The 26,010-nt window shown below is 43.8% G+C and overlaps 1 non-coding gene across 1 annotated transcript; it reads left to right on the top strand.

Moving 5' to 3' along the window:
• Nucleotides 1–3,059: 3,059 nt before the first annotated feature.
• LOC127233584 (U6 spliceosomal RNA) lies at nucleotides 3,060–3,163 on the top strand. The gene has a single exon (XR_007835484.1). It is a non-coding gene; the product is annotated as a U6 spliceosomal RNA (small nuclear RNA).
• The last annotated feature ends 22,847 nt before the right edge of the window (nucleotides 3,164–26,010 follow it).

Below are 26,010 nucleotides of genomic sequence, written 5' to 3'. Positions count from 1 at the left end.
CTGTGTAGGTGGGGCAGAGGGCAACCTTGGGTGTTGTTTTCAGGTAGTTCCCCCCTCCCCTCTTTTTTTTTGGAGACAGGATATTTCATTGCCAGGTAACTCAATAAAGAGGCTAGCCTGGCTGTACAGTGAGCCCCAGATACCTGCCTGACTCAGCTTCCTTAGCACCAGGATTGTAAGACTGTACCACTATGCCTCTCCTCCTCCTCTTCCTTGTCTTTCCTTCCTTCTCCTCCTTCTTCATTGGTTCTGGGGTAGTAGCTCATGAACACACGCTTTCAAGTTAGCATCTATTTTACCAACTAAACTATCTCTCCAGCCCAGGAGGGAATGTTATTTATGAAGGCCATGGCACTGCCTTTAAGATAAGGCAAAGGCTCATAGGAAGTCCACAGGAAATGGAAGTTGCAGGGTTTTGTTCTCAGCTTCCTGTCTGTCATCGTTTGCTATGGCTCCCAAGCATCTCGCAGAATCGAGAGCAAATCAGCACCCGGCTCCATCCGCACCCGCCCTGCAGCAACCCCCAGAAGGGGTAGGCTTTAAAAAGTCTCCTTTCCCATATCTTGGCACCCAGCCTAAACCCTCTGCTAGCTGAAAGGGTGCCAACCTGCCCCGCACGTTTGAATTTGCAAATTGTCTCCTGTTTACTATCAGAGGATCTGCAAAGCTGAAGCTCCTTGTAGGCTTTCTTGCTGTTGTAATGAGTCCTGTCGGGAAGTGGGCGGGCCTTCACAAACCTCAGCCTGTAAGTTAACAGGCTGCTTCATCTGTAGGTGAACGAGTCATAGAAGGGTTATTCAAAGCTTTTTTCCCCTGGACTGAAGTTGAGCATTTGCTGGTTTGGAGGTGGGGACTGGAAACGGCTGAGCCTTTTTGAGAGTGGAAGCCATTGCTTGTTAGGGGACTCTGTCGTATGGCTCAGCTGTGATGACAATCCACCCGAGATACGTAGTATTACAAAAAAAAAAAAAAGTGTGGCGTGAGTCCAGCAGTGGAAATGCAGACGCCCGCATGTATTTATATTCTCGGGGCCTGGGCCATGTGTGCAGTGACACAGCGTGCTAGGAAGTCAAGGAGCTGAAAATAACATATGTCTGTCTCAAGTGCCAGAGGAAATTGTGGTGCTGGTGAGGAGGAGCACAGTGCAGACTCTGCAGACTCTGAAAGGGGAAAGAAACACCTCCTGTGTCGCTGTGGTGTTTATCTCCGGGCCTAGTTTCTCCTCACACATAGCGGGAGCAGCCGCAAAACCAACAGGAAAACAAACTCAGAACCCGGCCCAGGGTCTGCCTCCTGAGCAGGTTGGCTTTACCGAGCTCTGCCTTGGAAATGGGGGTCCTCACAGTATGAATTTTGACCCTGCCACTGGCTCTGGTTGTGGTTTGCTAAGACCCTGGAAGGCTCGTCCATGACTACGAATCTGTGGATGATGCTGAAACTGGGCAGAGAGGCGCTAGCAGGAAAAAAAAAAATGTCTCCTTCATCACAAAACTTCCTGGACTTAAATATGACTCAGGGAGAGGAGGACTGGAGAGATGGCCTGGTAAGTACAGAGCAGGCAGACCCTTGGGGCTGCCAGCCAGCCTACTTGACAAGCTCCAGGCTAGGGAGAGACCCTGTCTCAAAATACAAAACACATAGATGGAATGATAGCACTTGAGGGATGACAGCCAAGGGTGTCCCTTGGCCTCTGTGCATGTGTTCTTGCCTGTACATTAATGTGTCTGTTGCGTACTTTTGGTCATGGTACACACACACACACACACACACACACACACACACACACACACACTTCCAAGAAAACCCCCCACATCAAGTAAGTTGTAGTCTTTTGGGAACCAGAGAGCTATCTAGATCTTTTCTGGATTCAGAGACATGAGGGCTCACTGCCTTCCTCTGTATTCCCAAAGATGGCAACTGTCTCCAAACCCTTAATTCTGAGAGTTTCTGTAAACAGATGCCACAAAGTTAAAGAAGGAATAATTGTTCAAAAGCACTTTTTCTTTTTTAATTCCCCACAAAAAAGGAAATTATTTGGCTTCCTTGATCAGGCCATTTTGACTTGATCAGACACAGCCCACGCTGTAGAACACTTTAGGTTTTTATAGGTAGAACTGAGCAGGAAGAATGGGACTTCTATGCTTTCCTCTGATCCTAGGGTCCATCTCTCTCTCAGAACACCATTGACAATGCAGAGCCCTTTCTCAGACACCGTAGTGGCCTGGAAACATCCTGTTGGACCCTCAGCAGGAGCTGCCGGATTTTTATCACGTGCCTGTGTTGGCTTACATTTAACGACATCTCACTTTCTTGTTTCTCCTGTAGAGTGGACATATTACCTCCGCCTGCTAGGGCCTCCCCCCTCCCTGTACCTCCAGTGCTCCAGTGGGCCACACAGGTCTTTCCTTCTTGCTGCTCACCATTTTATCCCAGCTCACAACTCCAGCAGGCATTCCCTGGGAACCTGCCACCCAAACCTGCCAGGGAGGCAAGCAGGATATCAAGGCAGATAGGAGAGTTTAGAGCTTCACCCTCCCTCCTGGCCTCCAAACCCAGGCCCCAGTCTCACCCCCAACCTTGCAGCAGACTGCCTGTTACATCCTCTGCTCCTGCTCTGCCCCATCCCACGAGGACGAAGCCGATCTTGGTGGGACACCCTGCTTTCCTCTCTCCTGTGGAACCCTCAGCTCACTCCTCTTGGTCCAGCCCCATTCCTAAGAGTCTGCTCCTAATATCTAGAAACACATTTTACTGGGAGTCCCCAGTGGCCATACCTAGCAGGATCTCAGAAGAATTACCTACCAGACAACGCTCAGACACCACACTCTCCCAGGAACCAGAGAGGGCAACAGAAACCAAGGAACAAAACACCCACTCAACAAAGACAGGACCAGATTTTAGCACCTAGAATTATAATCATCTCAAACCCAGGACCTAGGTGGCAGCATAAAAACACCATCAGTAACAGCCATTAGAGCCCAGCTGTTCTACTACAGGAGGCCCAGAGAATTCCAACATAGCTGTAGCACAATACGAAGACCTTAAAATAGCCTTTATGAGTGTTTGCTTCAGCAGCACATATACTAAAGTTGGAATGATACAGAGATTAGCATGGCCTCTGTGCAAGGATAAAACACAAATTTGTTAAGCACTCGTATTTTAAAACCCTTATCCAAAGTAGCTAAATGGCCCAGAGAGAGAGACGAGAGAGAGAGAGAAGAGAGAGAGAGAGAGAATATCTAAGTCAACAAAATGTGGTTACAACAGACTCTGAGGAAATCAGAGAATCATTAAAAAAAAAAAAAAAAAAAAAAAAAACCTGACTCTACAAAATTAGAAACCTAACATAAAGGAACAAATTTCTTGATAGATACCACTTGCCTAAGTTAAATCAAGATCAGATAAACAATTTAAATAGACACTGACCCCTAAGGAAATAGAAGCAGCCATTAAAAGTCTCCCAAGCAAAAAAAGCCCAGGGCTAGACAGTTTTAGTGCAGAATTCTACCAGCTCAATAAAGAGCTAATGCCAATGCTCTTCAAATTATTCCACAACATAGAAACAGAAGGATCATTGCCAAATTCTTTCTATGAGGCCACAGTCACCCCGATACCCAAACCACACAAATATTCAACAAAGAGAATCACTCATGAACATAGATGCAGAAATATTCAATAAAGTACTGGCAAACTCAATCCAAGGATATATTAAAAACATCGTCCATCATGACCAAGTAGGTCTTATCCCAGAGATGTAAGGATGGTTTAACATATGAAAATTTGTCAGTGTAACTCACCATATAAACAAACCGGGAAAAAAAAAAAAACCCACATGATCATCTTGGATGCTGAAAAAAACCATTGACAAAATCCAACAGACCTTCATGATAAAATACTTAGAGAGATGATGCATACAAAGGTCATATCTATACATAATAAAAGTAATATACAACAAGCTAATTGCCAACATTAAATTAAATGGAGAGAAACTCAAAAGCAATTCCACTTTAAAATCAGGGATAAGACAAGGCTGTCCACTCTACATCTATTCAATATAGTACTTGAAGTTTTAGCTAAAACAATATAACAACTAAAGGAAATCAAGAGGATACAATTTGGAAGGGAGGAAGTCAAAGATTCATTATTCACAAATGATATGGTAGTATACATAAGTGACCCCAAAAACTCTATTGGGGAACTCCTACAGCTGATAAATAGCTTTAGTGAAGTGGCCAGATACAGGATTAACTGAAGACAAACAAACAAACAAACAAACAAACAAAACAAAAAAACAAAACAAAACAAAAACAAAAAAACGGGCTGGGAAAGAAATCAGAGAATCAACACCTTTTACAATAACCTCAAATAATATAAAATATTTTGGGGTAACTCTAACCAAGCAAGTGAAAGACCTGTATGACAAGAATTTCAAGTCTTTGAAAAAATAAATTGAAGAAATCAGAAGATGGAATGATCTCCCATGCTCATTGGATCAGTAGAATTAACATAGTAAAAATGGCCACCTTCTGAAAAGCAATCTACAGATTCAACACAATCTCTATTAAAATCCCAAGACAATTCTTTGTGTTAACCTTGAAAGAACAATACTCAACTTCATATGGAAAAACAAACAAAAATTTTCAGGATAGCTAAAACAATCTGGTACAATAAAAGAACCTCTACTATATAGCTATAGTAATAAAAACAACATGGTTTTGGAACAAAATTAGACAGGTAGATCAATGGGATTGAATCAAAGAGCCAGATGCCAGATGTGAATTCACACACCTATGGACACCTGGTTTTCAACACAGAAGACAAAATTATACAATGGAAGAAATAAAGCATATTCAACAAACGGTGCTGGTCTAACTGGATATTGGGGTGTAGAACAATGCAAATTCATCCATATTTATCACCCTGTACAAAACACAAAAAATGGAACAAAGACCTCAACATAAATCCAGATACACTGCCCCGACAGAAGAGAAAGTAGGGGGAAAAAAAATCTCAAAACACATTGGCACAGAAGACAACTTCCTGAAGAGAATACCAAAAGCATAGGCACTAAGATCAACAATTAATAAATGGAGCCTCATGAAACTGCAAAGTTTCTGTAAGGCAATGGACACTATAAACAGAGGGCTGATATAAAAAGAACTCAAGAAACCAAATAATCCAAGTAAAAATGGGGAAAAATAGATATAGATTTAAATAGAGAATTCTCAAGAGAAGAATCTTGAATGGCAGAGAAACACTTAGATGTTCAACAACCTTAGCTCTCAGGGAAATACAAATCAGAACAACCCTGAGATTCCATCTTACACCCTTCAGAATGGCTAACATAAAAAACACAAGCAATAGCTCACACTGGAGAGGTTGTGGAGCAAGGGGCACACTCCTCCACTGCTGGTGGGAGTGCAAAATTGTACACCTACTTTGGAAGTCAGTGTAGTAGTTTCTTTGAAAACTAGGAATCGATCTACCACAAGACCCAGATATGGTCTTTGGAATATACCTAAAGGATGCTCAATCATACCACAAGGACATTCGCTCAACTATGTTCATAGCACCTTTATTTGTAATAGCAAGAACCTGAAAATTACATAGATGTCCCTTAACTGAGGAATGAATAAGGAAAATGTGGTACATTTGCACAATGGAGTATTATTCAGCTGTTAAAAACAAGGACACCAGGAAATTTAAAGGCAAATGGGTAGAAATAGAAAAAAAAATCCTGAATGAGATAACACAGACTCAGAAAGACAAACGTGGTATGTTCTCACTCATAAGTGGATATTATCTGTAAAATAAAGGATAACAATGCTATAATCCAGAGACCCAGAGAGACTAGGTCACAAGGAGAGATCTCCCTGGGAAGGGGAAGAGATTTTGTGAGTGGACTGAGGGTGGGTGGGGATGTGAATGTTCGTGATCAGGTTGGGAGGATGGAGGGGGAGAGTTCGAGAGGGACTGCTGGTTGGCATTTTGAGGGTCAGGTAGAAGTCTGGTTCCGGGGAACTTCCCAGGAGTCAACAGAGAGTACTCAGCTCAGACTCTTAGCAATAGCAGATACATAGCCTGAATCGGCCATCTCCTGGGACTAGATTGGTGCCTGCCCCAATTGCCATCAGAAAGGTGGAGGGAGACACAGATCCACAGCCAAACATTAGGTGAAGCTTGGGAATCCTGCAGAGGAGGAGAAGAAAGGAGGGTAGGAGCCAGCCGTGTCAAGGACACCACAGAAAGGCTCACACATTCAACTAACCTGGATTCAGAGGGGCTCACAGAGACTGAACAGACAGCCAGGGAGCCTGCATGGAACTGGCCTAGACACTCTGCATACATGTTACCGTTGTGTAGCTCGGTCCTCTTGTGGGACTCCTAACAGTGGAAGTAGGGGTTGTTTCTGACTTACGTACAGGCTTTTGGGACCCTACTCTTCACACTTGCTCAGCCTTGCTTAATACTTGGGGAGGTGCTCAGTCTGCCTCCATTCCTCTTAGTGCCTCATGAAGCCAAGGCTGGCCCCAAAAGTATGTTGTAGCTGAGGATGAATTTGAACTTTTGATCTTCTTGCCTCCATTTCCTGGGTGCTGGGAGTATAGGTGTGCACCTTTATGAGTGCTAGGCAAAGATTTTTCCACCTGAGGTGCATCCCCAGCCCTGAGGAATCCTTCATGTCAATGAGCTACAATGACTCAGTCTTTCGTTTTATGATTGTTGTGTTTTATACTCCGTTTTTATATCCTTAAAAATGCTTGCCTACGTCAAGGTCAAGGAAATATTCTGTTACTTTCTAGAACGCTCATGGCTCATGGTTCACACTTACTTCTTTAGTGCTCATGGGGTTGACTTTTATGAGTGGTTTGAGGATTGGCCTTTCCTCCTCTTCCAACTTCCCACAGGAAATTCTAATACTAAATGTTTACTAAAGGTTTTACTCCAACCTGTGCTCTTGTTATCTTCTCCTACTTTCCTGATGGAACCGAGGTCTCGGGTGTTTTCAGTGCCCCAAAATGGGAGTTTGAACCTGGCTGGGGGGGGGTGTCCCATGTTGTAAGCATGACTAGCCAATGTAGGGAAGTCGAGTATGAGGGAAAGAACCACCATGGCTTCCGGAGTACAGCCATCTGAGTTCTAACTTCGGGCTCCTGCAAGCAAAATGATACCAGACGTCCTACTCATGTCTGACATTTGACACAATATTTACTTGGAAGATTCTTAGAGAGACTGTGCTTTTTGGAGATGAAAACTATACTGTGGGGACAAGGATTGAAGTGCATCAGCTTAGCCCATTCCTGGACCACCAGAGCTTGGAGCTGGCCTCTTAGCTTGCTTGCTAGAGGGGTGGTGTGTGTCTAGGTGTTAAGTTTTATAATTGACTGTCCTCCCTTTCTGGGAATTACTTTGGGAATTTATTCCTCCTCAAGGCGTGGTTGCTGCCCAGAGCTGGCTAATTAATCAACAACCATGTCTGGTCTCAGCTTGTGAAAATCATGCCAGACCCTTCCACAGGCCATCTTCCACAGGATATCGAGGAACTACACAGGGGCAGGAAGGTGACCTTAGGAGTGTTCGCAGCTAGGGACAGAGTGTGGGAAACTTCTTTTATCATTAATTCACCAACTGGAGCTGTTAGAGTAACAAAAGTTTCACTCAAAAAGTATATGTTATTTTTAACAGAAATCTTAGATAAACAGGAAGGAGGAAAGGAGAGAGAGACAGACAGAGAGAGAGAGAGAGAGAGAGAGAGAGAGAGAGAGAGAGAGAGAGAGATCTATATCCTTTAATCCACAGATAATCATTTTAAACATTTTTAGAGTAATTATTTTAAACAGCATTTTTTGTTGGCCTTCTCCCTTGTGATGGGAGATGTCATTCTGTGTAAGTTTCTCATACTGGTTAATGAATAAAGCACTGTTGGCCAATAGGAAAGGAAGATAGGTGGGACTAGGAGACGAGGAGGAAAGAGGAAGTAGGGAGGAGGAGTCAGCATGGAGAGTCTGGAGAGAACAGAACCGCCATTCCTCCGCTACCATGTGGAAATACATAGGAATGGGTTAATACTTAAGACAGAGCTAGCCGATAAGAAACAAGTACCTGGCCAACAGCGTAATATCAAATCCAGAGTCTCTGTGCGTTGTTTGGGGATGGCGCGGCGGCGGCGGGCCAGCGGCAGCAGGAAAAAGCCCACTCCTTATACCCTTGGGCATATATCCTCTCTGTGTATGATTCATGTGCATACACACGTTTCCCTAAAGTTTATATGCACATATGCACACAGTGACTCTTCAGTGTCTGGACTTCCCTATTTCCCTGTGTACTGCGGGCATTATTCCTGTCACTTCAGGTATTTTCTACTTTAGGATCTGTGTAATGAACCACTAGAGTCTGCTTGGCACAGGGATTATCCTTGCTCACGGAACACATTTCTGATTATTTCCCGAAAGAAGCTTTTGAAGTGAACACGCTCCAGCAGATTTTCAAAGACCATGAAGCCTTTCACCCTATCTCCAACATTTAACAATACATACAAATACACTTCCATACTGGCTAGTGTTGTGCCAGCTTGACACAGACTAGGGTCATCGAGGGAGAGGCAACCTCAGCTGAGAAAATGCCTCTGTCACTCTGGCATATAGGCATGCATGGGAGCGGAGCACGCTTTTGATGATGATTGATGTGGGTGGGTCCAGCCCACTGTGGGTGGAGCCACTCTGGGCAGATAGTCCTGGGAGGCATAAGAAGGGTAGGTGAATATGAGCCTGGAGAGCACGTCAGGAAGTCGGGTTCCTCCAAAGCTCCCGCCTCCAGCTTTGAGCTTTGCCTTAACTTTCCTCCATGGGTGGTTCCTTATAGCTTGAGTTTCTTTCCTGCCTAGTCCCACAGCCATTTTAGCCCCAAGTAAACACACAAGGATTTATATTATTAAACAGTGGTTGATGGCTAGGATTTCTTATTGGCTAGCTCTGTCTTAAATATTAACCCATTTCTATCAACCTAAGTGTTTCCACGTGGTCTTATCTTACCGGAGAGAGGGTCTAAACCTCTTGTCCTCTCACGACCTACATCTTGTTTCCTCTCTACTACATCTCCCAGAATCCTCCTTGTCTCCTAGCCCTGCCTATCTTGCCTTCCTATTTGCCAACAGTGCCTTTTTTTCATTAACCAATAAGAGAAACGTATTTACAGAATGACATTTCCCACCAACTTGGTAACAAGATAATTTGTGTGTTGAGATTGGAGCTAAATTAAGAGTAAACAGGAGCTGAGTGAGGATTTGGCGGGATGCAGAGCCAAGTGTTTGCAGCGGTTGCGTCCCTTTATCCTGTCTCCCCTGCTCTGCCGTTTCACGAGTGTTGGAAGGGTGGCAGCTGGTGACAGTAAGTGGAGACACTGTTATTCATGACGGACTGGGGGACAAATCAGAGTCCAGCGGATCCTGGTACATTCCCAAAGGACTTCAGGACACAGAGTGCATTTGTCTGATTGCCTCCCTCAATCCCATCCTTACCTTCTGTAAAGTCTGAGCAATGACCTTGTGTCTGTGGTTCTGAGAAGCCAAGTGACTTTTCTGCTTTCTTTCCTTTTTTGTTACTTTTCCTTTCCCTTTTGTTTTGAGTTAGCGCCTCCTGTGTGTACTCCAGCTGACAATGAAATTGCATTGTGGTCAAGGATGGCCTTGAACTCATGAGCCTCTGGCCTTTACTTTCTGAGTGCCAGGATTGTAGTCATGTGCCATCACACACAGTTTGTGTGGTGATAGAAATCCAATTTAGGAATTCACACATGCTTAAGCAAAGACCCTGGCCATTGAACTATTTCACAAGCCCCTCAGGTGACATTTGCAATGACTCCGTAGATGTAGGATGGCAGAGCAGTGACTCAACGTAGGTTTCAATGCTCAATGGCAAATGTGGTGATTTTCACCCTTTTTTTCCCCTGCTCATTCACAACCAAGCTAGAAGCCCTTGAGGAGTTGTTGCATGCCGAGAACTTGCTGGGGGGAAGGTACCAGTAGGGGCAGATCCCTCTTACAGTGGAGAACTTTACCACTAGGGCATTCACCTATGCTAGAAGGGAGCAGAATGTATTCAAGGTCCAAGGTCATGGGACACAGTCATAGGCTTGATTTAGGGGGACCATAGCTATGAGGGGTGTGGCTCACATGTGGCTGAGAAGTCCTTAGCCAAAAGAACAGCTGGGCAGTAGCAGGAGCCAAGAACACAAAGTTCTCATTAGCTTGGCCTGCTGGCCGTAGGAAGAGCAGGGCCCCAGAATCCATGAGCTAGGTTCTAGAGCCTCCATGGCTGAGTTCCCGACTCAGGAAACACCGATCTTGAGCTGCAGTTGAACCGAGGCTCAAGCTTAGGGTTGGGACTTTCAAGGTTGCAGGGGACAAGGACGGCCTTCTGCACCCCTCCTAATGGCCAATGTTTGAAGCACTTTGCTCTCTCTTCCTAAGTCTTACTTTGAAGGCCAGGCTCAAGCTTAGGGTTGGGACTTTCAAGGTTGCAGGGGACAAGGACGGCCTTCTGCACCCCTCCGAATGGCCAATGTTTGAAGCACTTTGCTCTCTCTTTCTAATTCTTACTTTGAAGGCCTCTTGTGCCAACAAAAATGATCTTAAGGATCTTGAATGTTTTGCTCTAAGGCCATTTTCATCCTGCAGGACGGGACTCTCCTTTCCCAACAACATTAACACCTTGAGGTCTCCTGCCCTCTAGGTGCCTTCACTGCATAACCCTCACACCACCTGCCTCAGTTTCCTGTAAGATTCTTGCCTTTATTCTGCTACTTTGATGCCCTGCCTCCCATGTGCACCCTTCCCTTGGCCTCAGTGAGGTCCTGTGGTGCTCATGGCGTGCGATGCTCCATGCCCTGACCCTGTGTCCTCAGCCCCCTCTTTCTCCTAGCCTGCCACTCTCTCTCTGTGTAGTGTCTGAGCAGCACTCTCTTCCTTGTACTCAAGTCTGTGCTCTAGCTGCTCCCTATGTCTAGAATGTTCCTTCTGCTTGTTGTCCGTGTGATGCTGCGGGGTGCGCTCTTGTTAGATCACACATCCTTGTAGGTGTGTTACTCTGATCACCCATTGCCTCTCTGGCCCATCATTTCTATGGCTTGGGGACCATGTTAGCGGCTTGTCTTCATTCCAAATCCCAGACATAATTGTCTCTGGCAGGTTCAGGCCCTGCTGCGGCAAACACCTGTGGAAAACACAAAATGTGTTTTTGGCTGTAGCTGGCCCCGGGCCCGACGCAGGAGTAGGTTCTCTCTCCTTGTGCTCTGCACACATCTAGATCCTCCATTTTGGTCACCAGGACACCCTGAGAGAAGTTTTATGATTATATTATGTTTAAAGGTTAGGATTATATAGTCTGCCCAGACAGACATTTCTATAAAGCTCACTTAAAGGTCTGGCCACTCTCCTTAGAACTTGCTTGAGCAGGTCTGGCTTTCCTTTTAGAAAAGGATCATACTAGTTCTTTTCCAGGTAGAGTTTAAACTATAGATTTTTGTTTTTTTCAGCTTTTCTGGCTTTTCTTAAAATTTACAAAGTACAGATCTAGTTTTCCTGTAATGGGTTTGGCTCTATATACATATCAGCATTATTTGAGTTTTCTGTTAAGATTTACAAAACACATTGGCATGCCCATTTTGAACTGTTGTCAATATGTATTTGTGTGGAATGCTTTTTAATAACACTTAAGGTTAATTCTCTTTGCTTCTCTGGTTGTTTCTAGAACATCTGAAGGGTATTTCAGGCTTTATTGTGCAGGGATAGGCTGGCATCCCTCTCTATTGGAGTGGGAAAGAATATCTTCTGACGTGAGAGTGTGGATAGTCCTTGTCCACTCCCAAGCCCTACTTTCCTCTCTGAATGAGAGATGATCTGTTTGTTCCACAAGTCAAAATGGCTTACTTCCCTGGTCAGGGTCCTAAGCCCATAGTGAGGTCGGGACCCAAGCCTGCCAGCTTCACTCTGAAGCCTATACTCTTTCATCAGGCTGCTCTCCTTCCCTGCAACTATCCTAGGGGATGACAATTTCACAGAAACTTTGGTGCAGTTGTCCCATCAATCACCACGAGAGAGACAATGGAAACCAGATGAATCCCTGGTTTATGATTACTATTGGTGTAGTCAAAGCCTCCCCAGGAGCAGAAGACTGCCTCCTATACCCAGTTCTCAGGCAACCTTGGTCATAACCTGATGCAGGAAATTCCCTTTCCTGCCCCCCCCCAGTTTTTCCCCCCCAATAGGATTTACTCATTCAGCAAATGTTGATCAGGTTCCCACTGTGTATCAGATAGGGCTGGAGGTGCTGGAGATAGTTATGGCACATGTAATCTTCCTGCCCACATTGGTTACTTTTCTCATGCTTGTGACAGAACCGTGACAAAAGCAGGAAGGAGGAAGGAAGGGTTTGTTCCGATGCATATGACAGCCCGCCGCAGCAGGAAAGACATGCCCACAGTTGCATCTGCTGCTAGAGACAGAGACGGAGAACGGTGTCCAGCTTGGTTTCTCCCTTTCCCTTTGGTTTCCAGTCTGGGACCCCACACAGCGTCCTGGCCACCAATGCTCAGGGTGAATCTTTCATTTGTAGCTAAACCTCTCTGAAAACCCCCATGAAGACTCAGCTGCAAGTGTGTCTCCTAGGTAATTTCAAATCTAGGCAGCTTGACAATGACAAGTAACCATGACCTCACTCCAGTGTCTGTCCTCAGAGCTCAGGGGTTACTTGGATAGGGGCAGAGGCTGGAGAAGGGGAGAAAGAGGAGGAATGTGGTGGGGATGCAGGAAGAGATTAAGGACGGTCCTTGCTTGTAAGTACTTTGGCCTGGGCTGCCTTTGTGGTTTGACTGGGAAGCAAACACCCTTAGGCTGTTGGGAGTGTGACGCGACTGGCCATGTCCCCATTGGGATTCTTGAGTGCCAATCTTCCTTCCACTCCCCAGTCAGGCCCTCCTCCCAGGCCTCCTTAAGTGACTTCTGGTGATGGGGGTAACAGAGAACAAGGGACTAAATAGCAGGTGCATCTCCTTGGATTGCTACGGAGGGTGCTGGAAGTATTGTGCTGACCAAGACCTCTGAGATACGATCCTTGCTTCCTTATTCCTGCTTCAAGGGTAGAGAAGTGGACCTGATTGCTCACACTCCAACTGTACACCAACTGAAGCTGCATCTAAAGTGCATAGCTCTTGGTCCCCTTGGCCTGTTGAAGGAGCAGTCAGTTTAGCTGATAGAAAGTAGACAGTCCAGCAAGTAGAAGGTTGCCTGAGGCACTATAGGTATGTTCCAAAAAGGTTAAAAACCAATCAGATGTGATAGTTGTTGTTTTTAGGTCCCAGGGTCTTTGAACATTTTGTGTCCTGTTTGGAGCAGCACTCCTTAGATCACTGAAGAGTTGGCACCCCATCTTTTAATTCTTGTCTCTGCTCTTCCCCAGACACTTCCTCTCTCAATTACCACCCATCCCGTAGACATCTCCGTTTTATTATCTCATTTGTTTCCTTCACAGCGCATGCTACAGTCATAAGTTGGCTTCAATGTTTGCGTTGCTTGCAGGCAATGCCTAGAAGGTCTGACTCATAGTTGCATCTTGGTAACTACGCTTTCAAATGAACTGTCAGCATGCTTGCATCTCATAGCATCTGCAGAGCACGCACCTTGATGTACACTGTGATCCCCTTTGGAGTCTTGACGGATCCTGAGAAGCTTTGTGTGTAGTGGCTAGATATTTGCTAGTTAGAGAAGTCTTAAGTCTTCTGCCCATGGGGTGTTGTTGTCCCATCAGGGGAAGGAAAGACAACGCCCATATTGATGACAGTGCTTGAGCTCTGGACTTACTTGTACGTCTTGGGTATGTTTCTGATATAAAGTAGAGATCCCTCTGCCATCCCAAGTGTAGGTACTAAGTGGACAACAGCCTGGCGAATGTTCTTCCGGATAAATTTCATGCCATCTTTTCTTGTGCAAGGAGGCTTATTCCATCCCTTCAAAGTATCGGTAGGGTCTCCTGCTTCTATTTTTCAGAACTATATTTAGTTCGCTTTGAAGATGAATAAAACTGAGATGGTACACACCCCTCCCCTGCTCTGCAGTGTCCAGAAATTCCTTTGCTATTAATACTCCACAGAAACAGATTTCTTTGATTTTTTTTTCAGTTTAGAAGATCAAAAGCTGCCAAAAATTGTTTCAAAAGAAAAATAAATCTCAGAGAAGTTGAATTTGGGATTGCAAGAGAGCTTGCTTGCCTGTGTCCACTACTCAGGGAGTCATGCAAGAGGTGCTTCCTTTGCAGAGCTGCCCTCTTCTCGCTGATTGCTTCACACCACGCCTGAGCCCTCACTTCGCTTCCAACATCTGCTTTGTCTCACCAAGTCCCATGATAGTGGCCCCCCCAAATTAAAGTTTTACAAACCGAGCAGGCAGGATTATTTTGCAATGAGTGTTTAAACTAAATGACTGTCAGTTCCTGTTTAAATCTGCTTCGATCTGGGAGGTGAGTTCTTAGATTGAAAGACTTTGAATAAAGGACTCATTTCTCTGGCATCTGAACTCTGTCCTTCTGTGTGTCATTGTTTCTCTCTCACTTACACACACACACACACACACACACACACACACACACAGAGAGAGAGAGAGAGAGAGAGAGAGAGAGAGAGAGAGGCACTGGGTACATTTTGCTTAAGTTATCTGATTTGGGGATACAGAGTCCTTCATATTCATCCACTTATACTGATATCTATGAGATCTGTAGTGATGACTCTTCCTCTCTTCTTAATTCCTAATTAGTTTCGGTGGTTTCTATTTTTTTTCTTGCTTGGTCAAGATCTTTGCAAAGAATCAGCTTTTAGTTTGCCTATTTTTTTTTTTCCAATTTCAACTATTTTAGCTGCCACATTTATTAGTTCTTCCTTTCTGTTTACTTTGAGTTTGTTGTGGTTTTTGTTTGTTTTTTACTTTACTCACTTGAGTAAAACTTAGTTTACACACCTGAGACTTTTTCCAAATATAAAGTCACTCCCAAACTCTTCATTGGCTATGTCCCACAATATTTCGATATTCATCTCCATTTCTTTAGCATTTCATTTTTAGCTTCCACTGTGATCTCTTCCCTCTCTGGATTGTTTTGATGTGTTTCAAAAATTACTAACTGGCTGTTTTCAGAACATTGTGTCTTTCTGTATAACATTTTAAAATGAAAAATTCAACCAATTACAATGAATTTCTAATGTTTGCTAACACCTAGTACGTAGTCAAATTTGCCCATTTATTAACACATCTTTTCATTTGTTCTGTTCATGATAAGACTTAGACAACACAGTTATTTTTTTTCCCATTCACTGACACAAGAATTCAAATGTAGAGGCTGACTGGATTGTTTAGTGAGAGGGAGGTAGGGAGAGAGAGAGAGAGAGAGAGAGAGAGAGAGAGAGAGAGAGAGAGAGCACTTTCTGGGCATACATGAGGACCTACGGTGCAAAAAGCTCAAACAAGGTAGCGAGTGCCTGTTACCTAAACATTAGGGTACAGAGATGGGACATGTGGTAGTTTGAATGTAATTAGTACCCATAAGCTCATAGGGAGTGGCACTATGAGGAGGTGTGGCCTTGTTGGAGGAAGTGTGTCACTGTGGGGATGGACTTTGGGGTTCCTTATGCTCAAGCTATGGTCAGTGCAGTTCACTTCCTGTTGCCTATAGTTCAAGACATAGTAACTCTCAACTCCTTCTCCAACACATGTGTACCTGCATGCCAACATGTCCTGATGGTGATGAACCAAATCTCTGAAACTGCAAGCCACCCAACTAAACATTTTCCTTTCTAAAAGTTACTGTGGTCATGGGGTCTCTTCACAGCAACAGAAACTCTCACTAAGACAGGCAGATCTTAGGAGCTTTCAGGCCAGGCTAGCAGAAATAGCACATTGGCTACTGATTTTATGGGGTGAGAACCATATCAGGTCAGCCATGATCTGAAAACTTAAGTGTGGTTTGAATGATTGTAGATTGGGTAATGTTGATGGTTTAGAATAGCCTGTGAATGTTTTTAAGTTGAATATGCTTTTAAAACATTGTGTTCTTTGGCACACGAGGTTGCTCAAAGGTGCTTGCTTGCCACCAAGTTTGATGACCTGAGTTCAGTTTCCAGGACTCACCTGGTAAAATGAAAAAACTAACTCCTGCAAATTGCTTTCTGACTTCCATATACATGCTGTAGCACACATGCATCCCTTGCTACCCACACACACACAGAAAAAAAATTGTGTAGTACATATCAAACTTTTCAGTTATGTTAATTTGAACACAGTCTTTACATATCCTTATGATTTTATGGCTACTGTTTATTAATTTCTGACAGTAGTACCGATGTAAAATTCTAGATGTACTTATTTCTTTTTTCACTTATTCCTGGGGAATTAGTGAGTATACTGATATTTATGATAATGGTATTTATTCTAATCTAATTTTATGATGCTAATATAGGGTCTTTGATTTATTTTGCTAGCATTTCCTGATGTGTTTTCCCATCCTTGCTCTTTTACCTCTTGAAAAGTGAGTTTCTTGTAAACAGCATATAGTTGGGCTTTGCTTTTGTAAACAAAGTCTTCTTTGTAAACAAAGTCTTTTAACTTTCATATTTAGATGATTTGCATTTACTGCAATTGCTTGCAAAGTTGAAGTGAAATCTATCATCTTGTTGCTGCTACTGTTTTCTGTCCCCTCATACCCCTTTCCTCTGTTACTAGCTCATCTTGGGTTACTACATCAATCTTAAATGAATTCATATTTCCCATTGATTTATTACTTCAGCTGAAATTAGTATTTACCATAATACAATATAGCATATAATAATGTATATAAAATGTATAAAATCTTCAGATTTTATCTGAGTAGGATAAATAATCAGAAGTGTGACTGTAGATATTTACTGTGTAAGGGATTTTATTGATCCCACCCTGACTTTCAGGACTCCTCTGATAATAACCCACACTCTATCATAGATGACAGTGTTTGTGGATTGCAGCTTGCGGACTTTTGTAGCTACTTATCACAGACCTGGACCGGGCACTTGCTTGGGGTGTGTGGTATTCATGAAGGGAGGCCCTGGTTTATATCTGTGATCAGCTCTAACTGCATAAAGCCCTTGTCAAAAAGGCAGGCCTGGGCTAGGCTGGGGTCAACACTGGTGAGCTCCACCCAGGCTGTTCTGGGGGGGCAATCCTCTAACAGCTGATAAAGATACTTCAGGAGCATTATTGACATTTCCTAAGCACAGACCAATGACACTCACACTACATGACAGAACAAATAGAACATGATAGAGATGAATTTCTGATAAAGGCTATTTTTAAAACCTTTTTCTATTTATTTATTTATTCTTATTTTACATATGGACCCCAGTTCCCTCTCCCTCCCTTCCCTCCCTCCCTCCCATGCCTCCCAACCACCCTCCCATTCCATCCCCCCCCTCCACAGGGAGGGTGGTGCCTTCCAGGAGGGGTCAACAAAATCTGGCAAGTCATTTGGAGTAGGGACTAGGCCCTCCCTCCTGCGATAAAGGCAACTTCTAATTATGGTGCTGGCAAATAAACAGCTAACAATCTTTGAATTTCTTTTTCTTTCTTTTCTTTTCTTTTCTATATACTGAAGGGAATGCTGTGGCTGGTACTTTTATTTCCAAATTAAAGTGTTTAGTGCTTTACAAGGCAGTTGCTGTTTAAACTGCCAATAATACTTAACATGAATTTACTCACCCTTCCCCAGCCTCACGCTGAATAATTTGTAATACTAAACCCGTTCACTACTCCAAAATGCCAGATAAACTTTTACAAACTTTTCTCTTTTGCTCTTAATCTGGTCATGCAGGATAATATTGCCATTTGAAGGCTCTTTAAACTACTTTGGGAATGCATTCCTGAGGGTGTCACCCATAGATGACAAGAAGTATGGTAGCATCTGCCATGTGGTAAGCACAGGAGTCCATTGGTATGAATTGTCCCCTTTCTGTCATTGCTAGGACAATGAGAAGCCACGTCCTGCCTGGTTGTCTTGGAACTCACCCCCCCCCCCCTGTCCTGCAGCCGTGCTGACTTCCATTAGTTCTGAGGCCATGCCCACTTGTCTCTGCCAGCACCCTTGGCAACAGTTGCGTCTGGGACATCACTTCTCTTGTGACTTAGGGAGGAGGGGTTCTTCACGGCCCCTCTTCTCCTTTAAAGCATTAGCACCAGTGTGATTACAAGAGGTTCCATCATCCTTGGGTAAGGTAACCACAACTGGAAAGGCCACAGGTCACAGTCACTGAATCTGTCATCTAGTATCTCTCGAAAAATAGGATTTACAAAAGTTCAGTTTACACTGGATTTTCAAAACCAAGACTAAGAAGCATTAAGGGACTATGGCGGTAGTTCTTCAGGTAAAGCATGAGGACTGAGTTCAGATCTCTAGAACCAACGTAAAAGCCAGATGTGGCTGCATACACTATAATCATAGAGATTTAGGGGCCCTTGGAGGCAGGAGGATCCCTGGGGTAGCTTAGCTGGAGGTTCAGTGAGCGCATCTGTTTCAAAGGGATAAAACAGTGTTGAGCAGGACCTGCATGTCTTCCTTTGTCCCCATGTGCACGCACGCACGCACACACACACACACACACACACACACACTCTCTTACATGCACACATACACACACATGCATATATACTCATATACACATATACACATTCACACAGATACACACAGATGCACACTCACACACACATGCACACAACACACACACACTCACACTTGCACATATACAACATACACATACACACATATATACACAACAGACATGCATACACATAACACATACATACACATATATACACATACAACACGCATGTGTGCACACACATGCACACACACACACTCAGACACACACATGCACACATACTCATGCACACATATACACACGCATATGCACACACAACACACACAGTCACACTTACACATACACACACACACAGACATACAACAGACATGCACACATAAAACACACTCACACATATACACACACGTATAACATGCATGCACGCACACACATGCACACATGCTCACACACATGCACATGTACACACAACACACACAAGCACACACAACACACACACTTACACATGCACACACACCACACACACACATACATGCTATATACCCACACACCAAATGTAACCATCACACTTATACTCTCTGACACAAAAAATATATTAACATATAAAATTTATTTTTATCTTCTTATTGCAGATTTTAGATTCCAATTTCAAGCATGCGTTGTACTTTGGGGTGATGTAGGGGAATCCAGTGCTGATAATTTAGGGAATATAATTTTTCACAACAAAATCCAGTGGTGGCATAACATGACTTTCTGCATCTCATTTATGTGTTGTCTTCACTACAGAAACAGAAAGCTGTTTATTTAAAGAAGAGCCCAGGTCTTTGTGAGATTTTTTGCAAGAGCAGTTCTTTAGTACCCAACAGTGCAGGCTTTCTGCCTGACTGTCAGCTCATCCTCCCTGGTGAAGCTCTGTCTGTCTGTTGTTACCTGGTCATTCATAATCTCATCTGTTTCTGGACTGACTGGGGTCTTAAGTTGCTCTCTAATTCTCTCGCCAGACTCGTAAAAGCCCACAGTCTTGCTAAAATATTCAATTCTTAGCATTTGTACCACACCACAGATAACCAAAGAATCGAAGAGAAACTGTCAATGTGATGACAGCTCTTTGGGTTCTGGTAGATAGTGACATTATGTTTGAGTGGAAACTGATCTTACAAGTAGCTATCTCTCTGAATATTTTTGAAAGCATTATGATAATTTTTATTTCCCTATGAAGCCCAGTGACTGTGGACAATTGGTACACAAGAACACAAGGCGTCCATCCCCATGTGTAAATGCTTGTGTGTGTGTTTAATAGGTCATTTTTATTAGATGTCACTCCAGAAGACTGGAAGATCTGAACCTCTGGACCATAGCCAGGACTTGATGAAGGTGATTGTAGGATAAGCAAATCCACTAGGGACCGTTGAGGACAGAGGGTCCTTGGCAGAGCAGCCTCAGCACAGGAGACCAGTCTGGTGTTGATGCTTGGACTCCTTGAGGACATCATGCTGGTTCATTGACATTCCTTTCTGCCACCCACTGGTGTCTGATGAGAAGAATACACCAGCCAGGTGTGGCGGCTCACATCTGTAATTCCAGCAAGCGTTTTACTGTGATGACTTATATTGCCAAGTTGACAGGTTCCAGAATCACCCTGGAGACAGCTCTGGATTGACTGTGGTGGGAGATGCACCCTAAATGTTATACCGAATGAAGAGGCAACAGCAAGCTGAGCCCCAGCGTTTGTAGCCCTTTGCTTCTTGTTGGATGCGTGGTGACCAGATGCCTCGAGTTCCCGTGGCCATGCATCTCTGCCATGACATACTGTACCCTTGTGAAGTGAGCCCTTTCTCCCTCGAGTTTTGATTAGGAATTTGGTCATAGAAGTTGTAAAAGTAACTAATGCATGCATTGAGCCATTTTCTTAGCCCCCATGTTTGATTTGAGATAAAACAGTATCTTCTACCCAACAGTCCCCAGACAAGAATAAAACAAACATTTAAGTAACAGCTTGGAGACACAGTAGGTGGACTCTGTGGCCTGCTGTCCTCTCAGGCAGTTACCCACGCCCACAGAACTCAGTTCATGCAATGACTTTCTGAACAAGTGCCTCTCTGAGGCAGCATTAGCAGTGCTAGCTGCTGGGGCTTTCTTAGCTCCAACCCTGAGTTAGGAAGACAACCACTCTGGCACACGGTGGTTCACTCTTCAACCCCTCTGGCCCCAGGTGTAGCAACAACCCAGTTTCAAGAGTTCTACTCAGAGCACATTTGCATTTTGATGCCCGTTACAGTCTAGTTCAATCATAAGATATAATAACAAACTCCCAAAGCAAGAAAAAAAATCCCCAAACAAACAAATGAAAACAACACCAACAAAAAAGTTTCTCAATTTTTTTCCTGCTTGGGACACACCAAGTGCTTTCTGTGTTGATACCCTGGAGATGCAGCCCAGCTCTTCTCTGGCATCCTCTGAAAACTTGGCTTGCAGCAAAAAGCTCGGTCTGCATTTACGTGCTGATGGTCATCTTCTTTCTTCCCATGCCAGGATTGGTCACAGCTCCTTAGCACTTGGCTCCTTCCAGCTTCAGATTTTAGCACAGAATCCTGCCAGACTGTCAGAAAGATCCTGAGTCTATGCAGTTGGTCTGCATGTCTGGCAGCTGATTCCAGAGCCTGGCCCGTGGCAGGAGAGCTTGTGATCTCAGAATTGTTTCTGTGGGCTCTGATTACCCTTCTGCATTCATGGGTGTTTGTTCATGAAGAGGTGACTCAGTAAATTGCCTGCTTTAAACATGGGGACCTAACCCCGGTACCCAGCCTTAATCATGGGCATATGTTACCCTGTTGCTGTGTGACAGAGACAGGCAGATCTCTGGTGCTGGCTGATCAGCTAATCTAGCCAACAGGTAACTTCTGGGCTCAGTAAGAGACCCTTTATCAACAGATAAGGTAGAAAGCTAATCAAGAAAATCATAGACATCATTGTTTCTGGCCTCAGTATGCAGATCCAGGCAGCATATATCACATACACATTCTATACACATCTATTATTATCTATCATCATCTTAACTATCATCTATCATCTATTTATCTATCTTTCCATCATCCATGTACCATTTATCATCCATCTTCATCTGTCTATCATCTGTCTTGTATTATTTATTTATCCTCATCTATCATCTATCAATCATCTATCTATCTAGCTACCTATCTATCTCTATCGATCATCATTTGTCTGTCTACCACCTGTCATCCAACTGTCTATCATCTGTCTGTTGTTATCTATCTTTCTTTCTATCATCTATCTAGGAATCTATCTAAAATAGCTCACAGAATGAGATAGAACTGTTATAGAAGGAACTTTAATCAACATTCAGTTGACTCAATTCATTTTATAGAGGAAGAAACCAGATACCAGATAAACATGTGACTTGCCAAAGACTATAGTGGGTCCAGGGCAGGGTCCCCATCTCTTGACTTATGCAGAGATAGCATGATGGTTAACTTTGGCTGCATGGTGAAGCACCCTCAACTTAGTTCTCTGCCTTTGATCTAGAATTCTACTTATATGCCCATAATTTATAAGTTTGTAATTTTCACTGTCCCAGAGTTCCTGTGTGTTCCATTTGTCAAATTAAAAGAATATTATTTTCTTTAAGTGAATGACCCAATTCCCCTACCTCATCTTCAGGCCCTGATATTCTGTCTTCTTTGTGATCCATTTTTTTTTGTTGAGACTATCCATTGATTTTTTTTTTTAGAGTTATTGAATTTTTCATTTCCAGCTTCATTTCAGTTTGAGTTTTAATGGAATCTTCTGCCTCTTTATTCACTTCAATGTTCATATCTTAAGTTACTCTCGTTATTTCAATCAGTCATTGTTGGTGTTTTCTGGGACTTCAATCAGGATTTTATTTCTGACCTCTGTAAGTTCATTCAGGAGATTATTCATGTTCTCTTTGAATTCCTCAAACTCTTTGAACTTGTTTATAATTGTTCTTTTGAATTCTGTGTCTCAAATTTTGTGTAAGTTTTTCTTGTGGGGACTGTTGCTGTGGGGTCTTTGAGCTGACACAGTCTTGATTTTTCATGTCCCTCTCTTCTTGTGATGGGACATGGACCCCTGAAGTTAGGTTGTTGATCGTATCTTCTCATGTGAGTTTTTAGTAGGCAAGGACAGAGTCCTGAGCTGAGCTGTTTGGCAGATTCCTGAGGAGATGGAGCTAAGGGCAATGGGTCCCTTACCAGGATCATGCAGGTAGCTAGTTGCTTAAGTGGCTTGGCGGAACCCATAAGTTACAGAACTGAAAGAAGCCGTTCTGTTGCCGGGGTCAGTCATGTTGGCTGGGTGCCTAGGAAGAGTCCTCGATTGAAGAGGGTATATGTCCAGAGTGAGAACAGAGAGGACCTCTAATGGGATTAGAGGCACAAGGTGTGCACTGAGTACCACTGTTAAAACCATCAGTATGGGAGTCTCCTAGAGAAAATAAAATATAGAACTCTATTTGGCAAACCCCAGAAACAGCAGGTGGGGTGTTGAGCAGTCTAGAAAGGAGGAAGGGGAGGGACAGACATGGTGGTACAGTTAGCATGGGGTCCTGGGAAGGGCTGGATAGATATTAGGTGGCCCAGCAACATAGTTGGAACCTGTGCATTCAGGCAGGGTGTTGGCCTCTCCCTTCCTTTCCAATTGTTCATGTCAAGTATTCTGTCCCAGCAACGAGGAAGCTAGTCAACATATCAAAAATGGATTGGTTGCTTCCACAGACTACATTTTAAAAACCTAGGTTTAGTAAGTATATTTACCTATAACAACACCTACCCTTTTCCAGGTGACTCTGTCTATGAGGTTTTGCAGATTAATAGTGCTATGTACCACCATCAAGATTCAGTCTTCTCACAGTGATGATCAATACTAATTATCTACTTGAAAAGTTCTGTAAATGCACCTCTGGAAATGAGTGGGGTAGAGCTCCTAGGCTGGTTCAGCTGGGGTGGGAAAACCTGCTCTAAACTTGGTTGGTGCCGTCCTATTGGCTGGGATCCGGGACCAAATGAAAATGAGATAGGGGGCATTCATTTCTCTGCTTTCTGACCGTGGATACAATGTGGCCATTTGCCCCACACTCCTGACAACCCCACCCCTGTGCCTTCCTCTGCTGTGAAGAACTGTGCCCACAATTCCTTAAGTTGTGTGTCAGGCATTTAGTTACAACAAGTAAAATACCTGGTATATCCATCATCCCAGAAAAGCCCTGCCCTTTACCTTTGGAGTCTGCGCTTCCCCAACCCTCCACCTCTGACAATGGTTGATCTGTTTCCAATCCCTGAAGTGTTGCATTCCAGTAGTCACTAAATACAATCATGGACAATGTGACCTTTCACATCAAGCCTCTTCCACTTAGCACGATGCTTTGTTATGTGTTGTTCTATTAATCAGTAGTGTGTGCACAGATGTGAGAGTCACCTCCACTTTGGGATGGATGTGAAGGAAGCTTTTGTGAGCGTCTACTCAGTGGCTTGCTTTGAGTGTTGTATCGTGAGCTTTCTGTCCTGGCTGGTCCCATGACCCTTGAGTCCCAAATAAACACACGGATGCTGTATTAGTTATAAAGCTTTTGACCAATGACTAGGGCTTCTTATTTGCTAGCTCTGTCATAATTATTAACCAATTTCTATTAATCTAAGTATTTCTACCTGGTCTTATCTTACCGGAGAAATCCTGGAACATCCTATCTTCCTGGTTCAGAATTCAGCACTGAATATCTTTCCTTTGGGTTGTATTTCCTTCCCAGAAACATTACCAGAAAAAGTCAACAAGATGATTCCTAATGATGCCCATACAGTAGAGCCTAGCATAGTCATCAGAGAGGATTAATCTAGCAACTGACGGGAGCAGATGCAGACACCCACAGCCAAACATTAGGCAGAACTCAGGGAGTCCTGTAGAAGAGGGGAAGGAAGGATTATAGGAGCCAGAGGGGTCAAGGACACCACCAGAGAATGAACCAGCTAAACAGGGCTCGTATGGGTGCATGGAGATTGACCTGAGTGAACTGAGCCAGGGAGCCTATCTGGGTCTCACCTAGGTCCTTGGTATGGCTTGCTGTTCTTGTGACACTACTAATAATGGGAGTAGGAGTGTCCCTAACTCTTTTGCCTACTTTTGGGACCCTTTATCTCCTGCTGGGTTCCTCCATCCAGCCTTAATACGAGGGGATGTGCCTAGTCTTAAACATGATATGCCATGTTTGGTTGATAAGCCTGAGAGGCCTACCGTGTTTTGAAGGGAAAAGAGGAATGGAGACCTGGGGCAAAGGAGAGGTTGCCGGGAGGAACAGGAGGGGAGGAGGGAAGGAAAGCTTGGTCAGGATGTAATTTATGAAAGAAGAATAAATAAATAAAAATTATCCATGCAAATAATGTAAGATTTACAGTGCAAAATTGATAAACTTTTAAACAATACTTTTTCATATATATATATATATAAAACCATTCAACAGAAACTGTATGTGGTGGACAAAGCCTAAAATGGTGGCTTCCTAGCTCCCAAAAGTGTTGATGATTTGGTCTGAGCCAGGAGCAGGACAGGATGGAGCAGCCTCAAGGACAGGGGCTGCATCCCTGTGAAAGCTGAGGCCAGTTGAATGGTTTGTTTGTCTCCCTCCAGGTCAGGCTCCCTGAGAGCTGGAGTCCCACCCATGACTCAAGCTCCATCTCAGCCATGCCAAGATTCTGCCAGCCTCCTGTAGCAACCAGGTGGCAGCCACGTGATTGTTCTATATGGGTAAGTGCAGTGATGACCGGGCTCAAGTTCAGGCTCAAAGGTTTGTCCTTCCTTTCTCACTTGGGTCTGTTCTTCTGACCCCTTCTGAGTAAGTCACATGTCTGTGCTTCAGCAAGGTACCACCGCTAAGGCTCATGTGTCCACACTTCTGATAGGCCACCCTAATCAACCAGTCTGCAATCCCCAGAAGTCTATCTGGGATGTATCCTCTATCTGTGGTGTTCAATCAATGTCTATAGGGCATGGTACCCTTATTATTCCCAGAGGACATTCACAGCCTACCCAGAGACCTGTCTACTGAAGATAGAGTTTCTTTCCCACCTGGTCCTGCTGCTGATTAGCCCCAAATAAGTACACTGAGACATATTAATTATTAAACTGTTTGGCCAATGGCTTAGGCTTCTTATGGGATAGCTCTCTCTTAATTATTTGTATTAATCTAAGTATTTCCACATGGTCTCATCTTACTGGAGAAGGGTCTGGACCTGTTATTTTTTCCTCTACTACATGGCATCTCTGGTGACCTCTTTCTGCTCCCCTCTCCCCAGAATTCTCATCTCCTAGCCCTGCCTATAC

Source organism: Phodopus roborovskii, unplaced genomic scaffold, assembly GCF_943737965.1.
Source record: "Phodopus roborovskii unplaced genomic scaffold, PHOROB, whole genome shotgun sequence".
NCBI lineage: Eukaryota > Metazoa > Chordata > Mammalia > Rodentia > Cricetidae > Phodopus > Phodopus roborovskii.
This window is presented reverse-complemented; position numbering and strand designations above follow the sequence as displayed.